The 24,841-nt window shown below is 46.8% G+C and overlaps 1 protein-coding gene across 1 annotated transcript in view; it reads right to left on the reverse strand.

Annotated features, from left to right (window-relative positions):
* MYADM (myeloid associated differentiation marker) overlaps positions 1–7,158 on the reverse strand; it is a 34,247-nt gene extending 27,089 nt beyond the window's left edge. The window contains exon 1 of the mRNA XM_056542077.1: positions 6,940–7,158. The gene's annotated coding sequence lies outside the window, so the exon portion shown is untranslated. The remainder of the gene's footprint in view (positions 1–6,939) is intronic.
* Positions 7,159–24,841: the final 17,683 nt, after the last annotated feature.

Here is a 24,841-nt window from a genome sequence, read left to right on the forward strand (position 1 = left end):
CTAACAAATGAGTCATGTCCTGATATCAGGAACATGTAGATGTCACTGTTACCATGTGAGTGGTTTTACACCGAGATATACTGTGGTTGATTTAATGGTTAACTTTACCTTCCACACTTTCAATTAAACATTTGTGTTTCTCTCTAATTTATTAGGTTTTTAGCTTATTTAAGCCTGAAGTTTCTTGTTTGTTTTGAAATTGCACAAGTGATATGTCAGACAACTGCAATGTCCACATCCACCCAAGCAACACATAGCTGATGTCTATAGATACCGTGTGGACGATGCACTCCGGGGTTTGCTCAGCAAGGCTCATATTTCTGGGAAGGAGTGGGAGACTGGAGACAGTGGGATATACATGGAGTGTCTAGCCTTAAACTGACAGAGAATGTGATACTACAGACATTCCAAATCCCCATGACCCCCAGCTATGAAGTCATCCTCCTAACCCCTTAAACAAATCTTCCATGACACATTTTCTTTCTGACTGATTGTCTTGGAGGGTATGCATTAACTCAGTTCACTTCCAGGGGACTGTATGCACAGTCAATATAAAACAAGACAATTTGATTTACTAATTACTCACCATTACTAAATTCATGTAAATTGTTGAATGTGGGCCTACACATGCAGATTTAGCAGGTGGAAAATCCCCAGAATATTACAGTACCAGCTAAGTGAACAAGTCTGCACAGACCTGCTGCAACAATTTTAAAGGGGTTATACATGAGTAGAAGAACATAGCTGTTTTTTATTCCAAAAACAGCACGATTCTTGTCCTTAGGTTGTGTGTGTTATTGCAGCTCAGTTTTATTGAAAAGAATCGAGGGGAGTTGTAATACCACATACAACCTGAAGACAATTGTAGTACTCTATTTGGAAGAAAGTAGCCTTCTTTTTTTTTTAACTTTGGTCAATTTGTTGCCGAATCTATCCATTGGCTCAAATTTGGAAGTCAAAATCCACAAGAACTTTATTGTTGAGGACTTTGTAACAGGTTATCCTGCAAAAAAAATGTATTCTTCCATTATGCCTAGGCTGCTGCAATAAAAAACCTTGTCTTCTGCTGCTCCCCTGATGACACTGGTATCAGTCTTCCACCTCCTTTTGGAGCCCAACATTTCACACTGTGGTTAAGCTGAACCCGCCTCGGCCAGTGATAGGCTGAGCCACAGTGTGATGTATTGAGTCAGAGTCTGGCCTTCTTCCTGGTGTCGGGGCCCGTTACATCACACTAAAATCTAAATTTATCAGGAGCATACTGGTGGAAGTGCCGTCTAAATAACATTAAGGCTACTTAAGACCCGCCCATAACAGGTCCGTTAGGCTTTATTTTTTTATTTTTAACCTTTATTGGACGTTGTCGGGGCAGGTCACAACGGGCACAAGGACGGGTCACAACGTGACCCGTCCTTGTGCCCGTTGTGACCTGTCCCGATAACGTCCATTAAAAAGGTTAAAAAAATAAAAATTGCAGCAGCCTAGGCATAATGGCAGAATTATTATTTTTTGCCGGATAACCTGTAGCAAAGTCCTCAACGTGTCCCGTCCTCTTCAAACGGTCCTAGTCAAACGGACGGTCCTACTCAGTGATTGACAGCCTTGTCTATATGTACACATATACACCCCCTGAGGAAGCCATTCAGTGGTGAAACGATCGTTGGGGTTGGTAGGTAAGGTCTGGCATACTTGTTCTCTCTGGTCCCTGGGTTTGATCCCCTGTGTCTACTCTTTCCCTGCCCCTGGGCTTGCGTTTAGCAGCCATCTGGTGCGTTTTCTGTTTGATTTGTACTCTTATTGCCCTATGACCTCGCATTTATATCCATAACCAGTACCTCTCTATACCTAGTTCCAGTCCTTACCTACCCATCTGCAGTATTTTCTGGTGCCTTGTTTTTATTCTGTATTCATGCTATTGTCTTTTAATTAATGATATACTCCAATAAAGATTTTGTTAACTTTCTCTCATTTATTGCTTAGTTATTTATCTGTGCATAATTTTTTCTGTATTTTTGGTGGTGCTTCTATTTTGCACATTACTTACCCCTTAGAGGTATAGTCTCCTATGTAGGTGTTTATATACACAGGTAGCTGTCAATCTCTTGTGGAGTAGGACCACCCACATAACTTATTCCAAAATGATCAGAGATTAATATGAATAAAATGACAAGTTATCCTGGAACTTTTCCCACAAAACTATGTAACACACTGCTCAGCTCTATAACATGCTGCCGGCAGATAGGACTGCATTTTAAATGTGACAGTTTTCCTTTTAAGTAGCTATGCTGACGGCTGCCAAACCGTATGACCCAAAAGCAACGTGATAGAAAAGTGTAATACTGTACGTCACAACACTACAAAACCATGGGGCTTGTGCATATGAGCTTGCAGTGAAAACCTTCCCTTGTCAATATGACCTCAGTCAACTTCCTCTCTTGTAGGTGGGAGGAATCATGAGTTAAAGGACAACTGTAGTGGAACACTTTTATATATGCCCGGGCCTCAAAAACAAACAAAACTCATACATACCTTTCTACGAGCGCCCGTTGGTCCGGCACTGCTGACCTCATTCCACTTCCTGGGGACGCTGCAGAGCCGTTGGCGTATCTCCGGCCGCAGCGATGTCCCGCCCCGGCCTGTAATAGGCTGAGCCCACTGTCATGTAAGGAGCTCGGGCCGGCTCCTTACATGACAGTGGGCTCAGCCTATCACAGGCCAGGGCGGGACATCGCCCTGGCCTGTGATACGCTGACGGCTCTGCGGCACCCCCGTCCCCAGGTGGAATGAGGTCAGCACTGCCGGACCGTGTGGCCTGTGCCGGACCAACGGGGGCTCGTAGGAAGGTGTGTACGAGTTTATTTTGTTTATTTTTGAGACCCAGACATATATAAAAGTGTTCCACTACAGTTGTCCTTTAATGCTGCCTGTACAGTGAAAGACAATAGCATTAAACACAATATAAAAGATTCTAGATCACACATTCCTTCTTAGGGGGCTTGAATGACTTGGCTGCACACGACAGGCTGCATCATTACCACTAGAGATGAGCGAACTTACAGTAAATTCGATTCGTCACAAACTTCTCGGCTCGGCAGTTGATGACTTATCCTGCGTGAATTAGTTCAGCTTTCAGGGGCTCCGGTGGGCTGGAAAAGGTGGATACATTCCTAGGAAAGAGTCTCCTAGGACTGTATCCACCTTTTCCAGCCCACCGGAGCCCCTGAAAGCTGAACTAATTTACCTAATTTTATCCTGTCCGGGCTGCAAAATAAAAGAAAACACACTTTCTCTTACCTGCCAAAGAGCCCCCGGAGCTCAGGTATACCAGGTACAGGTGTTCGGTCCCCGGGCTGTATTCTTCTTACTTCCTGTTAGCCCGGCACGTCACATGGAGCTTCAGCCAATCACCGGCTGCAGCGATGTCCCGCCTCGGCTAGTGATAGGCTGAAGCTCTGTCTGACGTGCCGGGCTAACAGGAAGTAAGAAGAATACAGCCCGGGGACCGAACACCTGTACCGGAGCTCCGGGGGCTCGTTGGCAGGTAAGAGAAAGTGTGTTTTCTTTTATTTTGCAGCCCGGACGGGATAAAATGAAAAAAGTGCGCGCCGGACTACTCCTTTAAGTTGCTGCGTCACAGTCACAAATGAATGGCATTAAAGGCAGCCTGCCAGGCAAACCATCCAAAGAATGTGCAAGAAAACATTAGCCCGGGGACATCTTATCTAGAGATCATCACCAACCTCCAACAGGAAACCACATCAGATCCCAGCAAAAGCCTATGTCAACATAGTAACAGACTCTCCAGCACAATGAGGGAGAACTTATCACTGATGGCTAAATCAAGTTACCGTATGTTTGCCTGGGTGTATGCCATGTGCACTTCCCCCATATTCATCATAAAGCTTCCTTATAAACAGTGTAGACCTATGCAGGTTGTGTGGTATGGGCTGGAGGGAACTTAGTACAAATTTCTGCTGTTGCGGTCTTTTTTGCAACTGCAGATTTTACCTGTGGGTTTCCTTGTGTAAAATCTGGAGTGTATGTGCTACATGTGAACGTATCCTTAGGGGTACATCTGCAACAGCATATCCATAATAAACCTACTACCCGCATCACGTCCGTCCTGTAAGGGCACACCCTAAGTGTGGCTTCATAAAAGGTGTGTTTAGCAAAAAAAAAAAACAGGCAAATGTTTACTGAAATTCAACAGAGATTTACACAATACATTACATACAATATTTATTCCTATTTTGGGGGAGTTTACTTTTCTAAATGCAGCAAAACTCTAGGTACAACCTTTTGGATGGCTGTTTTTTTCCATAGAGACCCCTGATTAAGTATTAGGAGCACCAGCTACCGTATATACTCGAGTATAAGCCGACCCGAATATAAGCCGAGGCCACTAAGAAGGAAGGGTGAGCTGGTCCGAGCCATCTATGCTGCAGGGACCGTCCGGTGGGGAGGGTTAGTCGTTCCGGTGTGAGGTGAAAAAAATCAAACCCATCAAAAATTTTTCACCATGGGGCCCTCTTCTCTGCGCTCCGGGCCTGCCCCGGACTAGTGACGTTGCCTTGACGACGACGCACAGGGTCGTCCCTGTGCGTTGTCGTCAAGGCAACATCACTAGTCCGGGGCAGGCCCGGAGCGTGGAGAAGAGGGCCCCACGGTGAAAATGGACAGCCCGGAACGACTAACCCTCCCCACTGGACGGTCCCTGCAGCATAGATGGCCAAGACCAGCTCACCCCTTCCTTCCTATCGAGGGGAGGTGAGTAGAAAACTAAAGGGGGGTCTGGATGATGACAAAAACAACAATGGTCTTCAACCTGCAGATCTCAAGGTTTCAAAACTACAACTCCCAGCATGCCCGGACAGCCGTCGCGTGTCTGGGCATGCTGGGAGTTGTAGTTTTGCAGCATCTAGAGGTCCGCAGGTTGAAGACCACTGATGAAGGGATTGACAGGCGGAGAGTTCACTCGAGTATAAGCCGAGGGGGGCATTTTCAGCACGAAAAATCATGCTGAAAAACTCGGCTTATACTCGAGTATATATGTTATACTTTTTGTTTATAGCTGCAGAGTGGGCACAATGTACCACTCCAGTTCAGCGCCAATGCCTAGCTTCCACTTATTAGGTTGTATCCATAAACATAGGATGATGATTTTTTTCCACCGATAAATAAGTATAATTGAATCAACGCCTGACAATCTTCCCTCTGTTCAGTGATGTGTCATGTGATGCTATTACATTATAAAAATAGGGTTTAGTACAGAGGGCATGGTACCTCCTGTTCTGCTAGAGACAATAACACAGTCTAGTTCTACATGACTTACTGTGGAATATCCCTATTACAGGACATACTATGGACGGCTGCCAGGAGCAGATCACATTACTTGTCCACTTATGGTCATAATCGTATTCACTGGGCTAATAGTAAATCCCGATGGAAATGTGCGATGAGAACACAGCCCTGTAGACAGTCGGCAATACACAGCAATGAAACGTTTACTCTATTCATCCATATTAAGGGTTTCTTAGGGCGTTTCCTAAATTACTTTATATTGTTATAGGACAGTCACTCACATCTGGCTGGGACTGGGTGGAGATAACACGCACTTCACATCTATGATTTGGACTGCAGTCTAAAGCTGTGGCCGTCTGGCCATTGTAACACTACAACTCCCAGCATACCTGGATAAGAGGCTGTAGTGTTACTGTAACTGGAGAGCAACAGATGTAAGAAGATCACTAAACCACTAATGTGTTAGATGATTTCCATCACTATGGACATTTCAGTGTCAAACTGGGAAGAAGGTGCTGACAACTGCAGCTGGTGCACTGTGTGTGTATTTATGTGTATATATATATATATATATATATATATATATATATATATATATATATATTGTGTATTGCTGAGACATTGCTCACGCTATCAATTACATTCCAAACCTATGGCTGGAGAGACACAGGTTCACACTATAACACAGTGTTTCCCATCTGGGGTATTTGCAGCTGTTGCAAAACTACAACTCCCAGCATGCCCGGAGAGCCGGACAGTCTGGGAGTTGTAGTTTTGCAACAGCTGGAGGCACTGATATAACATTAAGGCTGGGTTCACACTACGAAATTCCATTTTAAAATTCCGCTGCAGCAAAGCTCCATTGTTGTCACAGAGCACGCAACAGAATTTCAGCAGCAGAAATTCATCCGCCAAAAGAATGAGCTTGTTCAGGCGGAATACACTGCAGTCTATGGAGGCGAGCAATGTCCACATGGTCAAACGGATTTAGCCGACCACCATCGGAATCTCTGTATTCCATAGTATGAACCAAGCCTAAACACATTTGCTTAGTTGGAAGTCTTCCAAAATTGCAGCATGCTGAACATTGGGAAACATTTGTTTTATGAAATATTCAGACTTCTATAGGAGAAAAATGCCAGAAAACTGCCGTGTGTATTTATATTTCAAATGATAAGAATCACCTGACCCGTAAGAACGAAAAAACAAAAACTGAAGGAATTAACGTTAAAGAAAAAAAAAAAGCTTATACGGCACTAATATAACTTCATGTTGGAAGGGTTTTATTCTCATGCTAGAAAATGTCCCGAGCAAAATAAAGTTCAGTCTTATTTAAAAAAATACTGAATTTATAAAAATAAAAAAAATATATATATTTTTTAAGTGTCGTAGCAAGTTTGGCACAGCTCTACGTGGGGTCCACACTCCCTGCTCCTATATACAGCCCTCAGTTGTGGCAGAGCCATCCTGCCACTTTACCAGCTGACAACATCTGGGCTACGCAGCAGCCTCCCCGACGTGTCGCAGTAAGGCTCATGTGAACCGACACTACAGCAGGTCTGTGCACTCCCCCACCTATCACCTATATACACATGAGGGGCCAGGATCAGAAGACATTGCCGCCCTATGAGCTCTTACCTCCCGGTCCTGCGCCCAGACAACGTGCAGACTGCTGGATGAGAAGACGGACTGAGTAGTACCAGGGGATGGGTGGGTGCGGTTACCACATACACAGAGCTCAGGGAGCGGGAACAATCACACGTCACACACACAGCGGAGAGCTCCTGCGCGCCTTTCTCCTGCTGCACGCTCGTGTACATTTCTCCACTGTCCCTACTGGAGCGGTATCGCCTATCTACAGGGAGGCCGCCGGCTGTGAGGAGTTATTACCGCGCAGGGCACGGACCATGCTTCTCTTGCCTGTTGCATTCTTTCTGTAACTTGTGGCTTTCCAGCTGTTGTGTCATAGCGTGCTGGGAGTTGTAGTGCCACACCCACATGGTAAAGTTTGAAAAATTTGGGGACTCAATGGACTCAAAACAATGTTCACACGTCATTACTATATTTAAAAAATGACTGAAAAGTTTTGTTACATAGGGTTATTTTATGATTGAGTTCAATTGAAAAATATTCCTTTTTTTCGGAACACCCCCCTCCCCTATTGTAAGTGCCATGTGTGACATTTCTTATGTGTCTTAGACTCTCTGGGGGACATGTATCATCTGCAGCTTCTTGGTGCGCCGCACATATATAAAGCTCACACCATTTTTGGCCTACAGGATTTACTACAAAGAGACACATGCCATTGCGCACAAACATACACCGCCTTAAAGGAGTACTCCGGCGCGCACTTTTTTCCTTTTATCCCGTCCGGGTTGCAAAATAAAAGAAAACACACTTTCTCCGGTGCTCCGGTACAGGTGTTCGGTCCCCGGGCTGTATTCTTCTTACTTCCTGTTAGCCCGGCACGTCACACGGAGCTTCAGCCTATCACCGGCCGCAGCGATGTCCCGCCTCGGCCAGTGATAGGCTGAAGCTCCGTGTGATGTGCCGGGCTAACCGGAAGTAAGAAGAATACAGCCCGGGGACCGAACACCTGTACCGGAGCTCCGGGGGCTCGTTGGCAGGTAAGAGAAAGTGTGTTTTCTTTTATTTTGCAGCCCGGACGGGATAAAAGGAAAAAAGTGCGCGCCGGAGTACTCCTTTAAGGTGTCGCAAGTTGTGCCTAAAGTCACGTGTCAGGTGGACGCTTTCCCTTTACCCCACTCCATAAGAGGGATCATTTTTGCACAGAAATGGGTGAGAGTTTGTCCCTGTACTATGCCCAGCAGGGGGATAAGTCTCGCCCTTTACTACAAGTCACACCCTAGTTAAAGGGGTTCTCCGGTGCTTAGACATCTTATCCCCTATCCAAAGGGGCGGAGCGTGACGTCACACGGGGGCGGAGGCGTGACGTCTCGCTCCGGGGACTGATTACAAACTGTGTGCCGCGTGCAAGATCACGGGGGTCCCCAGCGGCAGGACTCCCGTGATCAGGCATCTTATCCCCTATCCTTTGGATAGGGGATAAGATGTCTAAGCACCGGAGAACCCCTTTAAGGCTCACTATACCCTAGTTTTGTTGTATTTCAAGTCTCAGGGAATAATGGGGGGTATTTATCAAAGGATTTATGTGTTTTTTTTTAACATAACTTTGGCGCAATGCTTTGGCGCAGTGTCTTTTTGCGACAAAGTTTGGCACATTTTCTCCACTGTAATTTTTACAACTTTATCAAAATCACACGGTCCTGTGTGTGATTTTAACTTTAGTCAGTAATTCATCATTTGCGCCAATCGATTTTTGGCGCAATTTTGCGCCTTTAGTTTTTTTTTGGCGCAAATCACCGCCAAGAAATTTTGCACATGGAAAACACACTTAGCAATGTCAGAAAATGTAAAGGCTTCAAAATACATAACCTTTTTTTTTTTTTTTGTGAAAGCAGCGACGCCTCCAGGGCGGCTCAATACTATCCTGCGACATAATTGTCTCTGAGGAACCTTCACCCTCCGTTGAGCCAGCATTGGACATGGCCACACAGGTTCAGGAAAGATAAGCACTAAAGCAGTGGTCTCCAACCTGCAGACCTCCAGATGTTTCAAAACTACAACTCCCAGCATGCCCGGACAGCCAACGGCTGTCCGGGCATGCTGGGAATTGTAGTTTGCAACATCTGGAGGTCCGCAGGTTGAAGACCACTGCACTAAAGTAAAAAAAAAAAAAAAACTACTCAAGTTGAAAATAAAATCCATTTCACATGGTGGCTATAAACCCCACAAAAGAAAATAACTCATGTCGCTTGCTGATATACTGCAGGAGAGACTCCGAAATGGCTGCTCTACAGGGTAAAATACGCTGTCCTCTGTGGTGGTAAGTTCTGTGTAAAAGGCGCTGGGAACAGCTGATTTCAACATTTGAGCCAAAATTACTAACAACTTGCACCAAATGATAAATTTGGTGCTTGTCCACGAAAACAAAAGTAAAAAAAAAAAAGGGTAAAAAGAAACTGTCAACAGGCAAATTTGATAAATACCCCCCAATGTTTCTCCTTGAGGAGAACACCGAAAGGCATGAGGAGTTGTGGGGTTCGTTTCCATTCAGCCAGAATGTTGCCTTCCTATCTGGGACCGCTCCCGATCGTCTGACATATGTTAACCCCTTAAGGACTGAGCGATTTCACGTTTTTGCATTTTCGTTCTTTCCTCCTTGCCTTTAAAAAATCATAACCCTTTCAATTTTGCACCTAAAAATCTGTATTATGACTCATGTTTTGCGCCACCAATTCTACTTTACAGTGACATTAGTCATTTTACCGAACAATCCACGGCGAAACGGAAAAAAAATTCATTGTGCGACAAACTTGAAGAAAAAATGCCATTTTGTAAATTTTGGGGGCTTCTATTTCTACGCAGTACATTTTTTTGGTAAAAATGACACCTTATCTTTATTCTGTAGGTACATACGGTTAAAATGATACATACGGTTAAAATGAGGGCTCATTTTTTGCACCGTGATCTGAAGTTTTTAGCGGTACCATTTTTGTTCTGATCAGACTTTTTGATCAATTTTATTCACTTTTTTGTGTTATAAAAAGTGATCAAAATGCGCTATTTTGGACTTTTGAATTTTTTTTGCTCGTACACCATTGAACGTGTGGTTTTAAAAGCGGTACATTTTTATAATTTCCGCACCACATTTGTTTATTTTTATTTACACTGTTTTATTTTGTTACTAGGAAATGCCAGGTGATTTAAACTTTTAATTCAGAAGGGAATACCTAAAAGGGTTAACTTATTTTTAACCCTTTTTTTGCGAGCTCATAGCTCCTATAGGGACCTATGAGCTTGCAGTGGCTGATTGCATACACAGATTGTTGCCTTGCCATTGCATGGCATCAAGCTGTGTAATCGGCGGTTGATTGCTCCAGCCTGTAACTCAGGCATGGAGCAATCAATCAGAGCCGGGACACCGACGGAAGAAGGTAGGGACCTTCTTCTCTCCGGGTAGCTGATCGGGGCATCGCGATTTTACTTTCACTTTCGATGCGGCGCTCAGCTTTGAGCACCGCTTCGGAAGGGTTAATAGCGCGTGGCTGACCGATCGCGGCCACGCGCTATTAGCCGCGGGTCCCGGTTGTGAACAGGCGCCGGGACCATCCCGCTATGACGCGGGGTCCCCGCGTTATAGACAGGGACCGGACTTAGGACGTATGAGTACGTCCTAAGTCCTTAAGGAGTTAATGTAGCCTTATAGGCCATGCAGTGCTCCACTGGGAAAAGATGCAAAGTACTCCAATAGGTGGTTCCAAGAAGCAAGAGCTCTTCCCTTTGTAGGGGAGTTTGCATATCCTAAAACATAAGTAGTGCACATGAAGTGGGAGATTTATCAAAATCTGTTCAGAGGAGGTTCCAAGTTTCTGCTTTTTGTTTTCTCTGGCGTCACCCTTCAAATGTTCTAATTTTGGAATTCTAAATGTTGACAAATATGAGGGTCTGAGAAATAAAAAAGTATGGGAGTCTATTCAGTTTGCCTGGGCTGATCATTTCAGGGGAGATTTATCAAAACCTGTCCAGAGGAAAAGTTGCTTAGATGCCCATAGCAACCAATCGGATCACTTCTTTCATATTTTTTAATGTGATTTTGTTATTCAAAGAAAGAAAAACATGGGGAAAAAAAACTATATTGATTGGGTATCGCCAGAATCGTACCAGCCCACAGAATAAAGATAACATGTCATTTATACTGCACGGGGAACATCATTAAATAAATAACAAGAATTATTTTTTTTATCTTTTCTCCCCCGAAAATTTATTAAACTGTTAAGGACCCATGACGTACCGGTATGTCATGAGTCCACTTCCGTTCTATAACGCGTGGCCCCGCATCATAGCGGGTCGGGTCTGGCCGCAAAAACGGCCGGGACCCGTGGCTCATAGTGCTTGGCACGGATTGCGGTGCCGCGCGCTATTAACCCTTTAGACGTGGTGTTCAATGTTTATCACCGCATCTACAGTGAAACTAAAATGTTGCCGGCTAACTCGGGGGCTGTTCGGGATCACCATCCCGAACAGCTGAGACACAGCAGGCGGGTCCCCTTACCTTCCCTCCTGGTGTCTGATCGCTGAATGACTGCTCACTGCTTGAAATCCAGGCATGAGCATTCAAGCTGCAGAATCATTGATCAATGGTTTCCTATGAGAAATGTGATCAATGTAAAAGGTCAGTGTGTGCAGTGTTATAGCCCCCTATGGGAGCTATAACATTGCAAAAAAAAAAAAGTGAATAAAGATCATTTAACCCCTTTCCTAATAAAAGTTTGAATCACCCCCCTTTTCCCATAAAAAAAAAAACTGTGTAAATAAAAATAAACATATGTGGTATCGCCGCGTGCGGAAATGTCTGAATTATAAAAATATATAATTAATTAAACCGCACGGTCAATGGCGTACACGCAAAAAAAAAATCCAAAGTCCAAAATAGTGTATTTTTGGTCACTTTTTATTTAATGAGAAAATGAATAAAAAGCAATCAAAAAGTCCAATCAATACAAAAATGGAACCGCTAAATACTCCAGATCACGGCGCAAAAAATTAGCCCTCATACCGCCCCATAAGCGGAAAAATAAAAAAGTTATAGGGGTCAGAAGATGACAATTTTAAACGTATAAATTTTCCTGCATGTAGTTATGATTATATCCAGAAGTATGACAAAATCAAACCGATATAAGTAGGGTATCATTTTAACCGTATGGACCTACAAAATAAAGAAAAGGTGTCATTTTTACCGAAAAATTGCCTTTTTTTTTTTTCAATTTTGTCTCACAATGATTTTTTTCCCTTTTTGCTGTAGATTTTTGGGTAAAATTACTGATGGCATTACAAAGTAGAATTGGTGGCACAAAAAATAAGCCATCATATGGATTTTTAGGTGCAAAATTGAAAGGAGGAAAAAATGAAAATGCAAAAACGGAAAAACCCCGGGTCCTTGAGGGGTTAAAAACAGGTCAAAAAGTCACAGTGCCCCTTAATAGCACCAATAAAAATGAAAGCTCCTTCTTCAAAAAAAGAAGCCCTCACACAGCTTTGTAAACTGAAAAAAATATGCAAATTATGCCTGATAAACAGTTCTATTTAAATCAAAATCTGCAAGAAATATGCAACATGGTGCTCCCTTCCTTTTTAACCCTACCTTATGCACAAACAGCAGCATATGACCACATATGAGGTAACAAATATTGGAGCTTATTCTCCTGTGTTCTCTGTCAAAATGAAAAAAAATTAAGCTGTACAGAATATTGGACAAACTGTAATTTTTTATTTTTAGAATCTAATTCTAATCAATTCTATGAATACCCTATATAAATTCTTTAACCCCTTTCCACTATATGACATGTATACATATACTGCTGAGTACCTGCCCCAACTGTCAGGACTGTCAGGACCGCAATCAGGGAGACTGCTACATCTACAGGTTTGACAGGGGGAGGGGGCTCCCCCTGTCACACATTGGACACCCCGAAATGTGATCATAAGGTTCCAATGGTTGACTTTGCCACTGAAGCTGCATAACAGCTTTTAAAGGAAATCTGTCACCAGTGTCACCTGCACTAACATGCTCCTGTATGCTCTGGTCCTGTTACCAGGGTTTGAAGCATGCTCTTGAAAAATGAAAGTAAAATGATGCAGGCAGCACAGCAGCCCGATCAGTTGAGAGGACAGCGAGAGGGCCCTTACCTGCCTCTTCACCTTCATCTGATCGGTCCTCTCATGCTCTTGCCAGGCTGACACCTCTGTCCATGTCAGGAACTGTCCAGAACAGGAGAAAATTCCCATAGTAAACCTATACTGCTCCAGACAGTTCCTGACATGGACAGAGGTGTCAGCAGAGAGCACTTCCTGCGGAACACAGCAGCTGTTGGGTATGTCTGATTTCCAGGGCTTTCCAGAGAGAGAGGATTGAAGCAGATTTTCCTACAGCCTTTTTCCTCGGAGGGTGGCAGCCTCCTTGGGAGAACCTCCTGCTATGGAGCCCCAGACTTCCACCCTTCGAACTAGGCCGGCGGGGGGTGGGAGCGAGAGAGCTACGGCCGATTCTCAGGACGGGGTGAGAAGATCTGGTGATGGCGGTGACAGCAGCCCGGTCGGTGGGGGGCTCCTGCGGGCCATAATGATGCAGGAGTCACCCACCCGTCTGGAAAATTTCAGTTTTGACCAGGACCCGGGCCCTGAGGAGAATAAAAGGAAGAAGAAGAAAAAGGCTGGAAAGCAAGTGAAGTTTGTCTTTTCCCCTTTCCAGCAGTCTTGGCCACCTGAAAAGTTGGTTCAGGCTGCTGGGCCCACCACCCTGCCAGATCCCGCTTCTGCTGTGGAACGGGACCAGCACGGGGGGTACAGTGCTGCATCCAACATGGCCGTGGGTGCCACAGTCACGCGTCCTGCTGGTAGGGAAGAGCAGGACGGGCTAATGGTGGGCGACAGTTATGCAGCAGTATGCAAGGGGAACGGTTCCCCGAGTATTGTGGGCAATGTCACCAGCTCTGCAGGGCACTCCCCTGAGAGGGGGGGAGTGTCCGGGCGCAGGGACCTACTGCTGAGCCTGTGCGGTCAGGCGCAATGTGTGGCGCGGATGCTGCGGGGATCTCCCCTGATAGGGAGGGGAGTCCCTGCACATCAGTGGCAGGAGGAGGGGTGGAGGTGCGCCCAGAGGGGCAGCCTCAGCCTCGGGATTTGACGTCTACGGTGACGTCTTGTATAGAGGAGGAGTCAATGTTGGCAGCCGCCGGTGACCTAAGAAGGAGCAAGAAGGCCAAGCTAAAACACGTCCAGGACAACCCAGAGTTAGTGGGTGAAGCAGCTGCTGATCCCATATATACTGTAAATGAAAGCAATGTAAATACAAGGAGTGTGAATGATGGGAGTGGTAGTGCTGTGGATGAGAGGGGTGTATGTGGGAGTGGTAGTGGTGTAGATGGGAGGAGTGGTAGTGGTGTAGATGGGAGGAGTGGTAGTGGTGTAGATGGGAGGAGTGGTAGTGGTGTGAATGGGTGAAGTGGTAGTGGAGTGAATGGGAGGAGTGGTAATGGTGTGAATGAGAGGAGTGGTAGTGGTGCAGATGGGAGGAGTGGTAGTGGCTTTTGTGGCAGTACAGGGACGGTGTCTGGTCCGGTTGCTCTCCCGATCACCAGGAGTTATGCAAGTGTGCCGGCTGGGGGTTCAGTGGGATCTTTACCTCCTGCATCTGGTGACGGTAAGTTGCAACGGCGCTTCCTGGAGGCACTAAAGAGAGGAGAAAGGACGCTCCAGGTAGAAGGAAAGGAGATGGGCCTGTCTTTTTGGGTGGAGAGACATGGTCTGGGAGCGTTCCGAGAGAGGAATGGGGAGACCGTATGGTCCCTCCAGACACCCGGGCAGGAGGTAGGTCGCAGGAATGTGGCCCGTCTGGTCTGGAAAGGCGAAGATGCGTGCCCCCAAAGGGGCAAGGTGGTGGAGCTTCTTTTCCAGATGAGTTTCAGGGCTAGGGACATCTTTGCCCTGATTCACCCCTTCGGCTCCTCCGAGTTTGACGTCAGCTTTGTTAGGCCAGAGGGACTAGATCTCTTTTGGTCTAATTATGAGCTGATGAAAAACGAGCCCGGGCCTGGACGTTTTCCGTCCGTCTCAGGCGTTCAGGGAACACGGTCGCCCACATCCCTTCGGCCGCCTTCCTGGGATGCGACAGGATTCAGATCTTCTACCAGGGGCAGCGAAGCTGTGTCACAGGTGTGGTGACCCACACCACTTTAGTGCCAACTGCACTCAGCAGATATGCGCCCTCTGCTGTGGAGTGGGTCACCTGGCGGCCACCTGTGGACAGATTCGGTGTAACTTGTGTGGTGACTTAGGTCCCCTGTTCAGCCAGTGTCCGTGCTCATTCTCTAACGCTGTGACCACCCCTGCTGGGGAAAGCCTAACGGTTGCCCTGGCGGGGGAGGGGACCAGTGGAGGAGAGGGGGCACCAAAGCCAGTGAAGGAAAAACATAATTCCCCCTCTATGCGGAGGCGAGAGGAGAAGCACAGGTTGGAGAGGGCCCTTGAGAATGCCCAGGTGCCAGGGGTAGCTCGGGGTCCCACTCCAGACACTGGCTCAGAAGGAGGTCAGAATAACTCTGAGGCTTTGGGTGAGGCCAAACTGGACGAGGAGATGGGGAGACTGCGTAGGGAAGAAGGTCAAGATGCTCCTTCCTCCAGTCATGCCTCTGAATCCGAAACTGTGGATGAGGAGGAGGGGCAGACAGTAGATGGTGGCCAGAAAAAGAATAGGAGGAAGAAGGGTAAGAGTAAGGTGGCGCCATCCTCCTCTTCAGTTGTAGCCTCAGACCATAGAAGGAACAACTCAGTCTCCGACCCTCTGATCGTCCTTTCCAATCGGTATGAGGCCCTCGGGGATACTACCTCTCCTCCTCCTCTTGAGGGTCAGGAGGTGCCGAGCCTCCTTCCTCTGGGACAGTTTCCTCAGGGGTGGAGGTAACACCAGATGCCGGAGGTAAAGATCCTGGGATGCATATGTCTCTGAGCCTGAAAAGGGGTAAAGGGTCTTCCTCCGATTCAGATGGGGGTGGAGGGAAGGAGAGGAAGAAGGTTTAAGGGGTGAGGCCATCTAACTCAATCACCCAGGATGGCGGCACTCACCCCACTGACGCTGGCATCTATTAACTGCGCCAGCATAAAGTCCGATACGGCTAGATTTGCAGCCTTTGATTTTCTCGGCCGTGTTGAAGCCGACATTTTCTTTTTATAGGAGACCAGCTTGTCAGATCTAGCCTCTCTGGTAAAAGCCAGAAGAGAGTGGAGGCGCAGTCCCTCCCACTGGTCTCTTGCGGCTGAGCCGTATAGTGGGGTGGCGGTCCTTTTTACCGCTCCAGTTGAATGCAGACGGGTTATTGAGTTAGAAATGGGGAGGTGCCTGATCTTAGATGACCTCATGAAGGGAAAAGAGCTCCGGCTCATTAACATCTACGCCCCACAAACTAAGCGGGCCATAAAGATCTCTTTATGAGGATTAAGCCCTTTCTTTTTACGAGTCGGCAGGTGATCTTTGGAGGGGACTTCAATAATGTCACGAGGTCCCAAGATAGGAGAGGCTCCAATGGTCCGCTGATTTGCGATTGTGTGGCACTGATTAGCATAGCTAGAGAAGCTCGCCAAGAGGACGCCCACATCCGGAGCCCCTCGGGCCATGCGGGTTTCACCTATCATCAAGGTAGTCACAGGTCTAGGATAGATAGGTTTTATTTAAAGGAGGAAGCCGTCTCCTCCACAGTGTCCGTGGTTGAGGTGGAATTCTCCGATCACTGTATGATTTTGTTTTCCCTGAATGTTTCAGAGACCGCCCGGATGGGTAAAGGTTACTGGAAGCTTAATTCATCCCTCCTGGAGGAAGCGGAGGTGAGACAGTCCTTTGAGGATCTTTGTAGTAATAAGCTGGAGTGGTGGGAGATATTCAAGAAGCGGGTTGCGGGATTCTTCCGCCAGCTCTCGAGCCTCAGGTCACTGAACAGGTACCGCTTGTATCGGGGTCTGAGGAAGAAACTCGAGCTTCTCGTTTTGACTCGAGGTAGCCAAGAGGATATCTCCAGAGTGAAATCCTTGCTGATGAGGTGTCAGTACGATAGGCACGCATTGAGAGGGATTTCGGGAAGTACCGCTCGCCCGACCCTTACAGAAACTGTAAGATGTCAGTGAGTAGTAAAGTCATTTCAGGACTGATTAATAGTACAGAATCTTTGAATTGGTCCAGATCAGGGATCTTGGAGGTTGTCAGATCCTTCTACTCGCACCTCTTGGGGAGGAAGGATCTGGATCGAGACAAGATGTCGATTTTCCTGGCTGAAACCATTCCTGAGCCAGGGGTAGACCCCTCTCTTGATGTTTTGGCAGAAGAAATCAGGGAAGAGGAAGTGAGACTGGCGATCGAGAGGCTTGCCCCTAAGAAGTTGCCAGGTCCGGATGGCTTAACATCTGAGTGGTACAGGACCTTTAGGGAGTCTTTAGGTCCCCTCTTGACTGAGGTATTCAATGAGTGTCTCTCCTCGGGCACTCTGCCGAAGTCAATGAGGAGGTCCGCCCTGATTCTCCTGTCAAAGGGTAAAGATCCGAGCCGTATTGAGAATTGGAGACCCATAGCTCTTCTCAATACGGACAGGAAACTTCTGGCCAAGATACTGTTTAATCGGCGGGTGAAGTTTGCACCCCGGCTCCTTTTGGGGGCTCAGCACTGCTCTGTTCCAGGCCGAAGCACCTTAAGTGCTGTCCTTAGTGTCAGGGAGGCAGTGGAGCGGAGTAGTGCAGGTCTCTGGAAGAGGTACTTGCGGTCCTTGGATCAGGCCAAAGTATTTGATTGGGTGAACCATGAGTACCTCTGGTCTGTCCTCCTGAGATATGGCTTACCGAGTACTTTTGTTAATTGGCTTAAGATCTTGTATGCAGGGGCAGAGAGTTTCCCGCTTGTGAACGGGTGGTCTGGCCGCTCTTTTGAGGTGGGGTCCGGAGTCCGTCAGGGTTGTCCTTTGAGCCCGCTTTTATACGTGTTCGCAATCGATCCCTTCGTCCGGAGGGTAGATTGCAGGCCGTTGGCAGGAGTCGGGATGAGTCTGGCGGAGCTGGATGTCGCCCAGAGAGTGGTGGTGTACGCTGATGATGTCATCATTTTCGTGTCCTTGAGAGAGAAGGTCGATGTGGTGATGTCGGAAGTGGACCGCTACTCGGAGGCATCCGGGTCTAAGATCAGCCGGGATAAGTGTGAGAGTCTCTGGCTGGGAGGGGGAAATCCCACGTTTGATCTCCCGGACACCCCTCCAGGGCCCGAAGAGTCAGCAAAAGTTTTGGACATCACATTCGGGATGGTAAGCTCCAGGATGCCACTCAGAAGGTGGACCAGTGGAAGGGCTGGTCTATGACCCTCAGGGAAAGGGTACACCTGATCAAATCGTACCTGCTCCCCTTGTTTATCTATCTGGGAAGTGTATGTATCTTGCCAGAGGCTAACTACACTAGGATCTACAGCCTGTTTTTCCAACTGTTGTGGGGGAACAGGATGAACCTAATCCAGAGGGAGGTTACGTACCGCACGAGGAGACTAGGGGGTTTATCTATGGTAAACCCGGTGGTGTTCTTAACAAACACCTTCTTGAAAGCTAACATCTCAAACCTCTGGTCAGAGAGGGCTCCTCCATGGGTACTCTCCTGCAGGGAATGGTTTCGGCCTTTCTTCCAGGAATGGGAGAGAGGAGGGCAAGTGAAGGACCTCCGTACGCCACATGGATATCTTCCGGCTTATGCTACCCCGACTCTGAAGGCGATACGTCGGTGGGGTCTGGGAGTGTGGGAGATCAGGACCCAGTCAAGGCAGTTCCTTGACAAACGGGTTCTGTTGGCCCACTTCCAGAAGCCTCTGGCGCTCAGGAACTGCCCAGGTCAGGATCTGAGGGTGGGGTTGTGACTTTTAAACATGAAAACGATCCCCCAGAAGTTTTGGGACTTGGCCTGGTGCTGCTTTCAGGGGAAGCTATATGCAATTTGAAGTGTAGGAGCTCTGATGTCCCCGAGAAGAGGGCTGGGACACGCTGGAAAGCATGGACCACTTCCTGCTTCATTGTCCTTTTAATATAGGGGTCTACGAACCTGGTGGGTGCTTCCATTGGCTGGAGTCACCTTTCTGGCCTTACCTATCCGGAGTGGGCTTATGGGACATTCAGGACACTGGGTGGCCGAGACCGGGGCACTTTATTTGTAGTCAGTTTAGTGGTTAGGTACTACACGTGGAATGCACGGTGTCTAGTATCTACACAGCGGAAAGTCCTCTCCGAGGTGGAGGTCTGTAGGAACATCACCGGTGACATCGGGAAGATCAGGTCTTTGGAGTATGGCAGTCTTGGTACCAGCAGGGCTTCACTCCTGTGGAGAGGTTTTTCATTTGATGTGCCCTAGGTACTAGACCTCTTGGGTAGAGTACCCCTGTTTCTGGTTAGGGATAGCAATATAGGGACAGAGAGAGGGTGAGTGCAGGGTCAGTTTGTTGAAGGGATAACAGTAGGGTGAGTTGTAGGGAAAAGTTAGTGGAGAGAGTTTAAAAAAGTAACATCAGGATTGCCATCCTTCTTCCTGGTGGTGGGCTATGCATGTACACCCTAGTCTTTTTGTTTTGTTTTCAGAATATGTATTGCCTAAAGGGCTTACAGGCAACCGAACTTGGGCCTAAGGTGGGTTGTATTGTTTTGTATTTGTATATGATGTTATGTTATGTTGTGAAGTTGTATTTGTATAGTTGGTTTGGGTATAGATTAGGTTGGGTGGGGGAATTGGTGGGTTGGTGGATGTTTGGAGGGGCTGGCATGGGTCAGTTATGGACTGGACTGGATATCCATGGACTATGGACTCTGACCCATGTCAAGGTGGGTGGTTGTGTGGGTGATGGGTTAGTCTAGTGTAGGATGTCATGTGTTTTGTAGATGTATTGTTTGGTTTTTGGTGTATATGGTTTATGTATATATTTGCATTTAGGTTATGTATTTGTATTTTTATATTTGTATTGTATATATTAGTATATAGTATGGATTGGTTATTTTATTTTATGAGGGGATGGGGATAGGCAGTCGGATCAGATTTAGTTAGCATTTTTATATTACTTTAACTTAATATTGGTTATATTATGGTAGTGTAGATAAAAAAAGGTATGTGTATGTATATATATGAATAGATGTGTATATGTGTGTGGGGAAAAAAAAAGTAATAAAACAGAAAAAGAGGGGGTGTTAGTTGTGAATGTAATGTGCGGTGGAGTTTTTACCAAGTCTGGTTGTTTTTAGTTTAAAGCTAAGTAAAGCTATTTTTATGTTTATGTAAAGAATGTGTGGGTATGTGTGCGTGTGTGTGTGTGTGTGATAGTATTTTTGATAATTTATGTGTAGGTAATTTATATGTAGGTATAATGTTATGTGTTTTGTTAGATTAGCTAAGCTGGGCTGGCCTGTTAGGCAGGTTTTGTTGTGTTGTGTTTTGTTATTGCTAGTTAAGCCTGTTTTTCTGTTTTGTTAAGTTTTTTTTCTCTTTTTTATTAAACATTTTATTTGGTTTTTCCAAATAAGTTTTATATATTTATAATAAAAAGAGTGTCAGCAGAGAGCACTGTGGTAAGGCAGAAAATACATTAAAAAAGAAAAGAACTTCCTGTGGAACATACAGCAGCTGATAAGTACTGGAAGGATTAAGATTTTTAAATAGAAGTAATTTAGAAATCTGTTTAACTTTCTGCCACCAGTTGATTAAAAAAAAATGTTTCCACAAGAGTACCGCTTTAAGGTGATCGGGACCATGTAATTGCCCCACGTTTGTCACCCATAGCAACTAGCTGGCAATAGCAACTAGCTATGTTCACACCGCTGTTGTGCTTCAACCTGTCAGGGTCCATTCTGCACTTTAGATATATATATATATATATATATATATATATTGTCAGGATCCGGGTTGGCGGAGGGTGAGGACACTGGAAGTGGATCCTCTGTACCAGAGAGGTGATGGCGTGGGCCTTACCAGGGGAACGGAGTCTAAGGGGTTACTGGTATTCACCAGAGCCCGCCGCAAAGCGGGATGGACTTGCTGCGGCAGGTAACCCCCAGGTCGTTCCTCCCAGTAGCGACTCAACCTCTCTGGCGGCTGAGATGTCGCGGTACAAAAGGACAAGGCAAGGCAAGGTCAGACGTAGCAGAAAGGTCAGGGCAGGCGGCAAGGTTCGTAGTCAGGGGCAACAGCAGAGATTCTTTCACTAGGCAACAGGCAACAAGATCCGGCAGGGACAGGAAGGGGAAGTGATGTTTTATAGGGAAAACAGTGATTGGACTAGATTGGGCCAGGCACCAATTAGTGGTGGACTGGCCCTTTAAATTTCAATTTTGCGATCCGTGAGTGGGCACGTCCCGTCCCGCGGATCGCATCCCCTCCGGAGACAGGGTAGCAGCGCTCTCGGTCAGCAGCGCCGACCGGAGCGCTGCAAGCAGAGTAACGCCGCGAGCACTCCGGGGAAGCAGCGGGACCCGGAGCGCTCGGCGTTACAGTACCGCCCCCCCCCCCCCTTGGGTCTCCCCTTCTTTTTGAAACCCAGAAATCTACGAATGAGTTTCTTGTTAAGGATATTGACCTCGGGTTCCCAGGACCTCTCTTCGGGGCCACAATTCTCCCAATCAACGAGAAAAAATCTTTTACCTCGGACAACCCTGGAGGCGAGGATCTCTTTCACAGAGAAGATATCAGAGGATCCAGAGACAGGAGCAGGATGGATGACTTTGGGAGAATAGCGGTTAAGAACAACAGGTTTGAGAGGGGGGGGGGCAGATGAAGTTGGTAAGAGACAGGGTTGATTTGTTTTTTGACTTTGAAAGGCCCTAAAAATCGGGGGCCCAACTTGTAACTGGGTACACGGAATCGAATATACTTAGCAGAAAGCCATACCTTGTCACCAGGGGAAAATACCGGAGGAACCCTTCTCTTTTTATCAGCATGCGCCTTCATTCGAGATGAGGCCAGTAGAAGCGACTTTTGAGTCTCACGCCAAAAGGAAGAAAAATCTTGCGTCAATTCATCAACGGCAGGAACCCCAGAGGAAGTGGGGATAGGGGGGGGGGGGGGGAAGCGGGTGACGGCCGTACACCACAAAAAATGGGGATTTGGAAGAAAACTCAGAGTTTTTAAAATTGTACGAAAATTCAGCCCAGGGCAAGAGGTCCACCCAATCGTCTTGGCGAGAGGAGACAAAATGTCGCAGGTAGTCACCAAGTATCTGATTTACTCTTTCCACTTGACCGTTGGATTGAGGGTGATAAGCAGAAGAAAAATTTAGTTTGATTTTTAATTGACTGCAGAGTGCCCTCCAAAATTTAGAAAGAAACTGGATGCCTCTGTCTGAGACAATGTGCGTGGGAAGCCCGTGGAAGCGAAAAATATGAAGAAAAAATTGTTTCGTCAATTGAGGCGCAGAAGGAAGACCCGGCAGAGGAACAAAATGAGCCATTTTAGAAAAACGATCAACGACCACCCAGATGACTGTATTATTGTGGGAAGGTGGCAGATCGGTGATGAAGTCCATACCAATATGGGACCATGGCTGTTCAGGTACAGGTAAAGGAAGGAGGAGACCTGCCGGCTTCTGGCGTGGAGTCTTGTCACGGGCACAGGTAGTACAAGCCCGAACAAAATCAGTCACATCCTTCTGCAAGGTGGGCCACCAATAGTGTCTGGAAATCAACTGCTCCGACTTCTTGACACCAGCATGTCAGGCCAAAAGAGAAGAATGACCCCATTTAAGAATCTTGTGGCGAAGGCGTGGAGGTACAAAGGTCTTCCCTGGAGGAACTTGCACAAGAGTGGTAGGAGCGGAGGAGATGAGGCACTCAGGAGGTATGATGTGCTGTGGAGGGGCTTCAGATTCGGAAACATCGGTGGAACGTGCGTCAGCTCTAACGTTCTTGTCGGCTGGACGAAAATGAATTTCAAAATTGAAGCGGGCAAAAAACAATGTCCATATAGCTTGGCAAGGATTTAATCGCTGGGCAGTCTGGAGATACGATAAATTTTTATGGTCCGTGTAAATGATGATGGGATGCAGGGACTCTTCTAAAAGATGTCTCCACTCCTCGAGTGCCAATTTAATAGCTAAAAGCTCACTATCTTCAAACGAATAATAAATTTTTTTCTGCAGGAGAGAAGGTCTTGGAGAAAAAGCCACACGTGCGATCTTTCCCAATAGTGGTCTTTTGAGTTAAAACGGCACCGGCACCAACAGAAGAAGCATCTACTTCAAGGATAAAAGGCTTCGAGGGGTCAGGCCTGGACAGAACAGGTGCAGAAGCGAAGGCAGCCTTGAGCAGATTAAAGGCCTCCTCTGCCATAGATGGCCAGGACCTCGGGTTCGCGTCTTTTTTGGTCAATGCTACAATAGGTGCAACGATGGTGGAGAAGTGGGGAATAAATTGACGATAGTAATTAGCGAACCCGAGGAAGCGTTGGATAGCTCGCAAACCAGAGGGGCGTGGCCAATCCAGAACCGCAGAGAGTTTGACAGGATCCATTTGAAGGCCTTGGCTGGACACAATGTAACCCAAGAAAGGTAGACTACCGCGTTCAAAGAGACACTTTTCAATCTTAGCGTAAAGGTGATTTTTGCGTAGGCGCTGTAACACCTGACGGACATGGAGGCGATGTTCCTCAGGGTTAGAAGAAAAAAGAAGAATGTCATCCAGGTAGACCACTACACAAGTATATAGCATGTCATGAAAAATCTCATTGACAAAGTCCTGGAAAACTGCTGGGGCGTTGCAAAGGCCGAAAGGCATGACAAGATACTCAAAATGACCGTCACGGGTGTTGAATGCAGTTTTCCACTCGTCTCCTTCACGTATACGGATAAGATTATAAGCCCCTCTTAGATCGAGTTTGATAAAAAATTTCGCTCCCCGCAGACGGTCAAACAGCTCAGAGATAAGGGGGAGTGGATAACGGTTCTTAACGGTAATTTTATTTAAACCGCGGTAATCGATGCATGGGCGTAGGGTTCCATCTTTCTTAGCAACGAAGAAGAATCCTGCTCCAGCAGGAGACGAAGATTTTCTGATAAATCCTTTTTTTAGATTTTCTTGAATATACTCGGTCATGGCTTGTGTCTCTGGGGCAGAGAGCGGATAAATCCTGCCACGTGGGGGAGAAGTACCAGTAAGCAAGTCAATAGGGCAGTCAAAGGGTCTGTGTGGAGGTAAGACCTCTGCTTGCTTTTTACAAAAAACATCGAAAAAGTCCTGGTAGGCCTTAGGCAGGCCTGGCAGAGAAGAAGCGATGGTTACTTAACTGATGGGTAAGGTCTTAAGGCATCGCTGGTGACAGGTAGGACCCCAACTTCTAATGTCCCCAGAAGACCAGTCGAGAGTAGGAGAGTGGAGCTGGAGCCAAGGCAAGCCTAGTAAAACTTGAGAAGTACAGTTGGGAAGCACAAAAAATTTAATCTCCTTATGATGGAGGACACCTATGTTCATGCGCAAGGGCACTGTGCGATAGCACACGGTACAGTCCAGATTCTGTCCGCTGACAGAAGAAATGAAGAGAGGCTTGTCGAGACGGGTCACAGGGATGTTGAATCTGTTGACTAATGAGGCCTCAATGAAGTTACCTGTTGAACCTGAGTCCAGAAAGGCCACGGCAGAAAAGGCAGATTTAGCAGGCAAAGAAATCCGTACAGGAATAGTTAGGCGTGGAGAGGTAGAATCCACACCCAGTAACGCCTCTCCCACGTTTACTAGGTGCGTACGTCTTCCCAGACGCGAAGGACGAATAGGACAGTCCTTCAGGAAATGCTCGGAGCTCGCACAGTAAAGGCAAAGGTTCTCATTCCTACGGCGAGTCCTCTCTTGTTGGGTCAGACGAGACCGATCCACATGCATAGCCTCCTCGGCGGAAGGCACAGTAACAGGTTGCAGTGGATGCT

This window comes from Hyla sarda, chromosome 10 (assembly GCF_029499605.1).
Source record: "Hyla sarda isolate aHylSar1 chromosome 10, aHylSar1.hap1, whole genome shotgun sequence".
NCBI lineage: Eukaryota > Metazoa > Chordata > Amphibia > Anura > Hylidae > Hyla > Hyla sarda.